Below are 11736 nucleotides of genomic sequence, written 5' to 3' on the forward strand. Positions count from 1 at the left end.
ATTTTTGTAGAAAATAAAAACAAACATATCCCATTGATGATAGATAAGAGGATCTCAATTTAGTAAAGACATGCTGTGACTATTCTTCTATCTACATTCTTTGACCCCTTCTTTGCCTGTGTCTATTTTTGTTTGCACTACTTGAGTGTGATTCATGGCAATTTGTCATAGTTCCTTCATAAATTTCTTACTCAATACCCCAATCTTCCAATATCCCAAATCAAGAAAGTGGCAAAACTTTAACAAATAAATAAATATTTATAATTTTTTTAATTAATAAATAAAATTTATTTAATAAATAAATAAAATATACAGAAAATATTATAAACATTGAAAGCAAATAAAATTTAGTAAAACTGTGAGTGCATGAAGAAGTACAGTTACAGAAAAAAATAACAGTAATTGAGAAAAGCTTTATAAAGTATGGAATCATTTTAATGAGTTAGAAACCTTACTCAGAAGGCTAAATAGCTCTGGATGCAATTTATTTTTGCCTAAAGGCATTTCAATTATAATAATATATTTAGCAAAGCCTTAGCATATTCCATGAGGAATCAATATAGATTTTACTAGAATTATTATGTCAACCTCTGCTTATTGGCCTCAGTCAATCTGTGTGTGCTGATTCTTCTGAGTATGGCACATGTGCCAAATAAAGTACATGGAAAATTGTGTGATATTATGACAACAGTGGGACCAGGGAGATAGCTCAGTAGAATAAGTGCTTGCCCATATTGTGTCTTATTTTACTTTCATATTAACTTTAGGCAATTTTTAATCCTTTACAACTATCAAAAAAGAGTTGACTTTTTGTATGTGCATATCAGGATAAATATAACTCTTTATTTAGAGTAACATGCATAAAAATATAGAAAATATAGGAAGGTTATTATTCGAAAATCAGTAAAGTATATGTAACCACACTGACAAAATATATCATTGAATATATTTCTTTATTTCACAAATTAAGATTTTGGATTTTTTTCAGGTACTGCAATATTTTATTGCTATGAACTTATTTTCATGGCAATTATGATTCACGTGATTCCTGCCTTATCAGATACTTATACAATTGGCTTATTCATCTATTTAAATATTTTTCAGGGGGCTGGGAAGATAGCTCAGTTTTCTAAGCATCTGCAAAGTGCAAGGACAAAAGTTCGATCCCCAATATCACATGCTGTGCTAGCCTTGAAACTGGGTGTAGTGGTGTATGCCTATAATCCCAGAGCTGAGGAGGTTGAGACAGGAGGATCACTATGAGTCTGAATTGAGAGTGAGATCCTGTATCCAATTAAAAAAAAATTGTCAGTGTTACAAACTAAAAGGTTAATTCTTAATGCTGCTGCATCTTTTCAATACTCTCATTCAGGTAATAAGAAAAATTAAATGATGCCTTTTGATTTATGTTTTCAACCACTGTTCCATTGAATGAGAATTTCTCTTGAGTGTGCATTCTCTTCTTGATCATTCCCCTTTGGCTTTGTGTAGTTGTGTGCAGGCTGGAACAAATACCTGACACTCAAATTGAAGAAAGGAAAAGTTTGTTTAGTTCACAGTTACTGGAGGTTTCAGTTCATACTCAGCTGACTACAAGGAAGAACAGTACATGGCAGAGAGGAACATTTCATGGTGGTGGCAAATAGCAGACAGCAAAGGCAGGAGTAGCAGCAACAATGGCTACAGAGAACAAGTCTGTCTCCCTTAAATTCCATCCAGGCTATCCACCCAGGCTGGGTACAGTACTCACACTCATAATCCCAGCAGCACTCACACCCATAATCCCAGAGGATCATGAGTTGATCACAAACTCTAAAAGTCTGCCCCATGACTTCATGAGGCTTTGGGTGGACAACTAGACACAAACGGTAACAGTAGTTCCCATTTGCAAGCAATGTCTTTTTTCTAAAGCATATTACTGATACATGCATAAAAACATATTCATAAATCTTAAGTAATCATTTAACATGCATATGGGCAAATAATATTTATAAATCACAGATTTTGAAACTAAGCACCTTTAATCAAGTTTTCAGAATAGAAACTAAAGTTCACGCCAAAGTTACTCTAACTCCTGTTGATTAGTTTAATTCTTAATAATTGAGGGGTAATTAGGAACAATTGGTAGACTTTTTATGCAAATGACTGCAATTAACATTGATTTTCCACAAAACATATGTGAAGAGAGGTCATTTGGAAACAGGTCATGAGAGCAAAACTATGAAAACTTTTATGTTCTTTGTGAAATTGACAGAATTCACCTGAATTTTATGCTTCACCAGGTTTCTGTTTCTCTGTCTTTGAAGTCCACAGCCTGGTTTTCAAGTTTCCTTGGTTATTGTTGAGAAGATTGTACATGCTAACCTAATTGGGTACATGGGCAGTGCTCGTTGGTCATCTGGTCTGGTCCCTCAGAATTGCACGCATGAACTTGTAATCTCCTGTGCTCCTGTCTTTCAGGTAGTTAGGAAAATAGGGTGCAGCAAAAATGTATCTCTTCTCTCTGTCCTTTTGTCCTCTGTCCACTAAGAGAGAAAACTACTTAAAACTTTTTCACAAGTACTTTCTTGTTTCCAAAATTATACCCCACAGAGGTTTCTAAAAACGATGTAAGATACATTTTGATCAAATTTGCCATAAATCAATGCAACTTTTATGTAAAGAGAACTCCGAATGCTTAACTGGTCCAGTTTTTGGAACTCAATTGTTTCTTAAATATAATCTCAGGGAGTCAAACAGAATTATAATTATCATAATGAGACAAAATACCCTTGTCAGAAATAAGACAATCTGGTACACCTGGAAAATTCTACTTAATATTCAATTCAACTATGTAATATTTGAAAAGTACTCTGCAAAGAATAGAAAAGTTGATAGGCAATGACATTTTTTTCACTTTCTAGGTTCACAAGGATAGAAAGTAATTTACTGCAGAATGACAGCTATTTGATTCTCCAGGGTGAAAAGATAGCCACCCACTGATGGTTTCAAGAACTCATTAGGAAGAAAAGGTGACAGGTGATGCCTTCTTATTATTAGGTAAAGCAGTTAATGAAAGTTCATCTGTAGGAAAAATTCAACTTCTATGAGTCTCTCCAACTCACATTTGGGTCAGCTAAAATCATGTAGCTATTCATGCGCCATTAGAGATTTAAAATCGTAATGTTATATACGAGATTGAATTTTGTTTTGCCTAATTGCATCTTGAGTTTGCACCAAACAATAGCAGAAATCCACTTTTGCATGCTTATCATGAAAAATTCCTAACTTATATATGCTCTCTGCTTTCCTTTATAGCAGATTAGATGGTAAAGGCAACACACATGGAAAGAATAAATCATCTTCTCATATGTTTCAAATGCCCACTCTTCAAATTGACAGGTACTCTTATACATACTATTATTTTCAACATAGGAAAATAAACTTTAAGATTAAAAGGAAAGAAATGAAATAATTTTATATTTGTAAATCATAAAGTTAACTTCCTGTCCTCTGGAGTTTAATATTCACAGTGTGGGATGAGGGAGCTGCACCAGTGCTGTCTGGGACCTTGTTGAAAATGGAAAGCATGCTTTGTCAAGAAGCATGCCTCTTGATAAAAATAAGCAGAGAAGGCAGAAATTAATGAAATATGTGAATGTGATGGAGATGGAAAATGAATTTTACACCTGTCTTTTAGACATTGCCTTAAGCCTATTCTGTTCCTGGCCTTCATTGTTGAGTAAGGTGCACTGCATGTCTATCTCAAAATAGGGCTCATTCTTCAGGGACATCGCCTCTAAAGTCCTCCTACAACTTGTTTCCCTGGTAGGATTTATTTTGGTGGATATATCGTACCTCCCAAGTATACTGGCCTAATGGTTCTTTATTTGTTTCATTACTTCCTTTCCAGCCCTGAGAAGGAGTATTTCAGGGGTCTCTCAGACTTAGCCGACAGATCTTTTTTGAACTTTTTCTTGAGTAGCTCTTATAGTTTTCCACACTTTCAGTTTCCCTTATCACATCTTTTTTGAAAATTGACCACCAAAATATCTTCTCATGAGGTGCACTGCAATGACTAAGCTTTTAGATAAATGTCTATATTAAATGGCATCCTCGATAACACTCTTTTGATTCTAAATTAGCACTTGTACCTCTAGTACTATCAGGTAATCAGATGACAGTTGAAGTGTCTGTGTTGAAATCCAGGAGATGATATCCACGTTGAAGATCAAGTTAGAGCTCCTTCAAGGAAAAAGAAGCAATCTTCTTTGGTTCCATTCAGGTGACAAGCCTCATGGCTGACGCTGCCCACACTCAGAGTGGGTCTTCTGTCTTTGGTAAATTCCTTTAGATGCACCCAGAACTATGCTGATCTAATGTAGTTAAGAATTAATTGCTGAGGTATCATTAATCAGTTAACTATCACAAAGGCTTTTCTAAGTAAATGAGTTTGAATTAAGTGTACCATGTATACATTAAATGGGACCAGAGAGAATTGATTGAAGTGCTACAACTATCCCTTACACATATTCATCCTTTTCCTTATTGCTGGCAGCAACTTATATTAGCGTGATCTCTACCATTTGCTTTTTACTAGTGAGTCTTACGTTTGCAAACATGAGTATGCAGACTTTCCTGAATGCCTTCTCTCACTCACCAACATGCACTTAGAGCTTCTCTATGTTATTTGGTGGTTTGATGTCATTCACTTTTATCCAAGCTAATTACCATAGATGTACTATACTTTGTATATCAATTAATATCTTTAAGATAATCTTTATTGCTTTCAAGTTTATGCAATAATTATTCAAATTGCTATAAATACTTTGGGTGTTGGAATGTGGTTTCTGGATCTTATGGTTGGACTATGGTTGGGATTGGAAGAAACCCCCAAACACAGTGGCTGCCCTGACAGCACTCAATGAAAGTTTGTGTTGCTCCACCACCTCAACAACATACACCATAGTTTTGAATTTTAATTTAAAAATTCTATTTATTATGGAGGTGTGATGATGTCTTGAGAGATACTGGAAAATTGCTAACACATGATTCTGAGTGTGTTTATGAAGGTATTTCCAGAAAGAACGGACTTGTGAATCTACAAATTGAGTAAGAAAGACCCATTCTCTGTAGAAGCATCATCTCCGGGTCCTAATATTTCAAAAAGTAGGAGTAAGAATTCACATACATGCATCCTTAGCCCTTCCTCAGAGGATGTGCTATTTGCTTCTCCCATCAGTTGTAGACATGTGACTAGCACTGCCTCAGCTGAGACTATATGACACATTTCCTTGTTCTGAGGATTCATGCTTCTTATACTAAGCAATTAATAGTTTTTCTCTTCTCCATCCAACAGAGGAGTAGTCTGAGGACTATTCAACCTTTGTTATTATGGCATCCAATCTCACTAATCTCTGAGAATTATACAGGTAGATAGATAGACAGGTATTGATATATACATATAGGTATATAGATATATAGATATACATAGCTGAAATAGATATAGGTATAGATTCTACTGCAATGGAGAACACTGAATAATACGGACTTGATGTATAAATTATTTTTAATTTAATTTGTAGTCCTCAATGATGTTTTTATTTATTTACTTATTTACTTATTTATTTATTTTTGTATTTTAGGAAAGGATCTACAGGGTGTTCAGGGTCTCACTACTAGATCAGACTGGTAATGATCTGCCTGTTTACAGCCTCCCAAGAGCTGGGATTACAGGCACTCGCCACCTCTCCAAGTGCATTTGCCAGCTCAGTGCGTCTCGGGGGCGGGGCTGGCATGGAAAGATGGGATTGAATCCCTGGTCTCTAAACCTGCTTGCAGGTGCTTTAATCTGCTGAGTTATTTGGCCAGCCCACAATGTCATTTTTAATCAATTATTTACATGATGCTTTTCCTTTGTGTGTCTTGTTTGATTAAGTGTCTGTAAAATTTTTATCTAAGTATTAAATAAAATGTTTGTTTTAATTATTAAATCAAATTTTATGAAATCTTAGTATTTAGTCCAAATCCTTAATAAGATAGTTACATATGTTCTAGGTAATTTAGTCTTTCTTTAAATATTTTTTATCATTTATTAGTTTGACTATAATATTCTCCAAAGTTTACTTTTTAATTTTAATGAAATTTAAAGTACTAAGTTTGTTTTTTCTTAGCATTGTTTCTAAAACTCATTTGTAACACTAAGTCACTTATATTTTCTTCTATAGTCTGTTTCAGAGGTTGTATATTTTTGTACATTACATTTTGGTATATTATACAGTTGAAGTTGATACTGATAGAGAAAAAAGTCAGCATAGCCATAAATATGTTTTCCCAATGTGGATAAATTTTTCCAAAATCAAGCTACTGAAAACTCGGTCCATGTTGCATTGAAATGTTTTTGCTTATTTATCAGTTATACCTAGCTCACTTCTGATTTGTTTTCTTTGATCCATTGATTTATGTACTATTCTTTTTCCAGGACTATACAGTTTGGTTTAATGTAGTTTTGAAATATATATATATATATATATATATATATATATATATTCTGACATCCAGAACAAGTCTTCAAAGAATTACAGCTTATTTCTCCTTACAAACTAGATGAATAGGAAGAAAATTTAAATTATAATTTTGAAATGTTGAGAGAAAACTCCCCATTAATGTAGCATTTTCTACTGTGAAAAATTATCTTTCAAACTCATAGGAGAATTAAAGATTTTCTCAGACAACTGAAAAGTAATTGAATTTATTACCAATAGATTTTCCTTGAAGCAAATGTTAAAAACAACTCTAGATTGAAAGAAAAAACTAGCTTTTTTGCTTCCAATTCTCACTATAAATCTTACAGGAAGGAGTTAGAAATGTGTAAAGTACACTCTAAATATTGTATTGCCTTAAAATTTCTTCAGACATCTTAATTATTCTGCCACTTTTATTTATTTTTTTACATTTATAGTTTCATTATAGTAACAACTGTCACAGTGAGATCTACACACATAATATAGAATATTTAAATTTATATAGAACAATATTTACATTTTTAAGAAATACTTTTTCACGGGAAAGTGAAATATAGTTTCAGTTTCACAGCAAAGAAAAATGTAAAAGACAAAAACAGACAGAATCAACAGTAAAAATACAACTATTCATCCTAGATTATAACGTGGAAGCTCTTTGTTGGAAACCTACATCTTCTTAATCTGACCATCCAAATCATCAAATTATGGGCGATTCAGTGCCATTTTGCCAGAAATCCATTTAGCAGGATCATAGACTAACATTTTCGAGAGTAAATCCAAGCCATTTTCATCCATGTTTTTGACATGGGCTGCCAGGCTTCCAGGTTTCCACTTGGGAAATGTATTCTTATAGTCCTGTAAAGACTCCACTTCGGGCCACACTTCATTGTTGGGAGTGCCCAAAGCTCTGAAAATCCTGAAGAGCTGATCAATTTCTGAATCCCCATGAAAAGTGGTTTCTTAGTTGCCAGTTCTGCAAAAATGGTGCCCATACTCCAAATGTTAACTGGAGTAGAGTAACGAGCAGACCCCAGCAGCACTTCCGGAGACCTATACCAGAGTGTCACTACCTCATGTGTATATACTCTAATAGGTATCCCAAAAGCTCTAGCAAGACCAAAGTCAGCCAGTATAATTGTTCCTTGGTCATCAATAAACAGATTTTGAGGTTTCAAGTCTTGTGAAGAACTCTTCTAGAGTGACAAAAGACAATACCCTGAAGGATCTGGTACAAATAACTCTTAACAAGTGATGCAGCCATGAACTGCCCAGGAGGAATAGAATCCAGCTATTTCTTGAGATCCATGGAAAGGAATTAAAAAATGAGATACAGCCTGGAATCCTGCATAAGTATTCTGCCACTTTTAAAGTGAGCCTCACAGAAAGTTTTATTACGTGGCCAAAATGTCAATAGCTCTTTGCCAGAATGCAACACATGTGGCTATTTTTCCAATCCACAACAGGGTCATTTCCATCCAAAGCCTCATTAGCACTGTCTTTCCTGTCTTCATTCTCTTTGGCAATCTGATCTTCCTAGCCCACAGAATTGCCCATTATGCTCTACTTAGGTTTTTCTAATGCACCTCTAGCATGAATGTCCAAACCTTTGAAAATTCCTCTTGCAATATATTTCTAAAAGCTTCTGAATCACACTGTCAGATATAGTTAAGATAATGTCCTCTCCATGCCAATTTTTTGTATTAGTCACATTCTGATGGTGGGACAGAATACCTGACATAAAGAAGGAAAGGTTTATTTTTATTTCTCATTGGAAGTTCATCCTTTGTGGGCTTTAAGGCAAGAAAACTCTGTGGTAGAGGAGGAGTATAGAGGAAAGTTATGCACATCTTGACATGCTGGCCCCAGAGAGCGATATGAAAAGTGACTCAGAAAACTACAAAACCAAACTCCTGGTATTCCCTTCCTTCTAGAAAAGTCCTTTTGCATAACAGCCCATTCTGCTACAAATTCATCAGTGGATTAATCAATTGATGAGATTAGCTTTCTCATTATCCAATGAGCTTTCTAGTTCTCATCTCTAGACCTTGTCAGTTCTCAATACATGACTATGTGGGGCATACTTTACATTTAAATTGCAAAACAGAATATGGATCAGTGTACCTAAAGCACAGATTTATACTCCTATACATTGACTTATATACCTAGGAATTATGCATTTATATATTGTATACATTAATGCATCAAAATTAAAAATAAAAAATTGAAAATAAAGAAAAACTATTAAACTATTCTACAAATTGGTATATTGATTTTGTTCTTGTATTAAAGCATGTATTTTGTCACTCAAAGAATTATCTTTTCAATTTTAATTTTAATTTCCAGAATGAGTTCTAATAAATATAATATTATATGTTATGAATCCAAATGCAGCTGCTAAATTTGATGGATAAATATGGTAAAATTAGGGCTTATAATATATATCTTAGCTTAAGAATATGATTCTATTTTTTATGTGAAGTATTCAAGATAACCTATTTTTGTAATATTTTATAAAATATTTCTCAGTACTTCACTGCTTTTCTTCATAACTATTTCTTTCTTGTAATCATTTCAATCTCTCTTTATTTTTAATCTTTTTTTAACATTTATTTATTTATTTATTTAGTGTGTGTGTGTGTGTCTGTGTGTGTGTGTGTGTGTGGCCAGCTCAGCCCACCTGGAGGCAGGGCTGGCTGGCATGTGGTGCTGGGGAATGGAACTGCGGTCCCTGTGCTTTGCCAAGCTTGTTCCAAGTAGGTGCTTTAGACCACTGAGCCATCTCGCCAGCCCCTTCAATCTCTCTTTTTACATTTTTGTTTTACCTCAGTTTTAATACACAAAATGGCCTCAAATAATTGCTTACTAAGAACTTATGGTAAAAATATATTGAAGGGGCCGGGGAGATGGCTCAGTTGAATAAGCACTTCCCTGGCAAGCGCAAGGACCTGAGTTCAAGCCCTGGCTCCACACACACACACAAAATAAATAGTATATATATTATATAACAATAATATAATTATTCACCTCCTTTTTCTCAGAATATTTTTTATTCCCGTATAGATCTCCTTGTATTCAAAAATCCAGGTCTAAATTTAGAACAAAAAAAATCATGATATCAAGGGACCAAGCAAATATTGGCGGTCAGACATAAATATATAGCAAGGTAAATGTCATACTGGAATAAATTATTATATTACAGATAGTTAATTGTTATTGAAGTCACTACACTGGGTTATGTTTTTCTGTTAGTTGGAAAAATACACTTTGAAAAATGAAGTATGAATAAAGTGTCACTGGAACATTTAACATAGTTTGAAAACTCTTCTTACCATAGAAAGAGAATTGTGTTTAGAAATATGTGGCTTGAAATCTCAAAATGATCTCATATTAAGGATGCCGCCTGATAGGACTCTTTGATGACTTACGTACTGGCAAAGAGCTTGAAAGGTGTAGTCCTGATCAATAAATTAGGATTATGTCTAATAGGCTATTGTTTACATTGTTTGAGGTTTTTCCTCAATAACTTAGGAAAATATTGCAAATAATTAGATATACTATTTGATAAAAGCAGTGGATTCTCCTTATCTTAAAACCAATTGCATAAAAATGCCTTATATTTTCCTCAAGTTTTGTTTTCTAATAAAAACAGACATCATTATTCTTTTAGATACTATAATATTTAGAACAAGTGAGTTACCCATCTAAAATGTTTGATGGGGCTGGCAAGCTACCTCAGCAGACTAAGAAACCACTTCGGCAAGCACAGGGCCAGACAGGCATGGAAAGCAGATGTGGTAGTGCAGGCCTATCATTCCAGAGCCAGGGAGGCTGGAAACGGGAGGATCACTGCAAATCTGAGCTGCATAATGAGAAAATGTATACGTTACATAAAAAAATAAATAAATATAAAAAATAAAATTGTATGTTTGACAAATAATAATACATCAACTTCCATGGGGCACAGCCACAAGAAACTGCCAAGCTGAGTAGTCAGCTGGGTACAGCCAGAAGGAGCCAAGCACAGCAGCCAGACCCAAGCCAGACACGCCTGGTATTGGCTGAGTTCAGGAGAACTAGACCCGGTGAACTGAGGTATACTGATAGGTTAAGCAGGGCCCAGGCTGAGGCCAAGAGTTATGGCGAGGATCCTGGCAGCACCGAGACGGCAGGATGCAACTTGGGTACAGTAGTCTGCCAGGAAGACTCCAGTTACATGAAGGATAAGTGCCCAGAAAAACCTCCAGAGAATGAATTTAAATGCAAACTCCCATTTCATGATCTGCTTGGCTATATAGCTATAATGTTTGCTCCTATGCTCTAAAGTACAAACCATTACTTACAAAATTCATCAATTTCTACATTTTACTAGCTGTTTTTAGTAATATTAATTGTGTTATGATAAATAGGAAACCATATCTGACTTAACCGCATGTGGGGCTGGAGAGATATCTCAGTAGAATAAGCACCTGTCTGAATTAACCACATGTTTTCATTGGGTAATAATTTTGGGAGGCACTTGGGTAATGAGCTCATCAAAGCTCTACAGTGAAGAACAGAGGACAGTGTGAAATGGAAACAAATATCTCATTCTCAATCAATAAAAGAGGGTAAATCTTGAGACACACACCAATCAAGAATCTCTGACACAGAGGAGATACCTAAAGAACAAACCCATTACAGACAGATTCTGATTGCAAAGAAGAAATTGGAAGTCACATATCTGAAATAGTAGCAACTGAGTAAAGAAAAAAGTGCAGAAGGGTATAAAGGAGATCAGATGAGAAATAATCTTCCAGATAAAAAAGAAGTGATAACTGTAATGAAAGAATTACTAAGCATTTCTAAAGAAGACATTGATTAAAACATAGAGGACAATAGAAACATGACAGAAAGCTTGAATAAGCAATATAGTAAAAAAATAGAATGCATGAAGCAAATTCAGACCTTGAAGACACTGTTGAAACTAGTGACCAGGAAAAGAAAAAAAAATTCCAAAAAAAAAGTATCTAGGAAATAATAATTCAACAGCTGCAAGATGATACTAAGATGAGCATAAGACTAATATGCATCAATGAGAAAGAAGGAGCCAATCCAAATGACAAAAAAAATATTGGCAGAGGTAATACCACAAAACTTCTGAAAAATGGGGAAACAATTTGACATTCACATAACCAAGGCATATGGAACTTAAAATAATATCACCAAATTAAAACTACACACACACACACACACA

General features: G+C 34.5%; 1 pseudogene; it reads right to left on the minus strand.

Moving 5' to 3' along the window:
* Positions 1 to 7065: 7065 nt before the first annotated feature.
* Positions 7066 to 11736, minus strand: part of LOC101582514 — a 28964-nt pseudogene continuing 24293 nt past the window's right edge.

The sequence above is a fragment of the Octodon degus genome, unplaced genomic scaffold (assembly GCF_000260255.1).
Source record: "Octodon degus isolate 3935 unplaced genomic scaffold, OctDeg1.0 scaffold00142, whole genome shotgun sequence".
NCBI lineage: Eukaryota > Metazoa > Chordata > Mammalia > Rodentia > Octodontidae > Octodon > Octodon degus.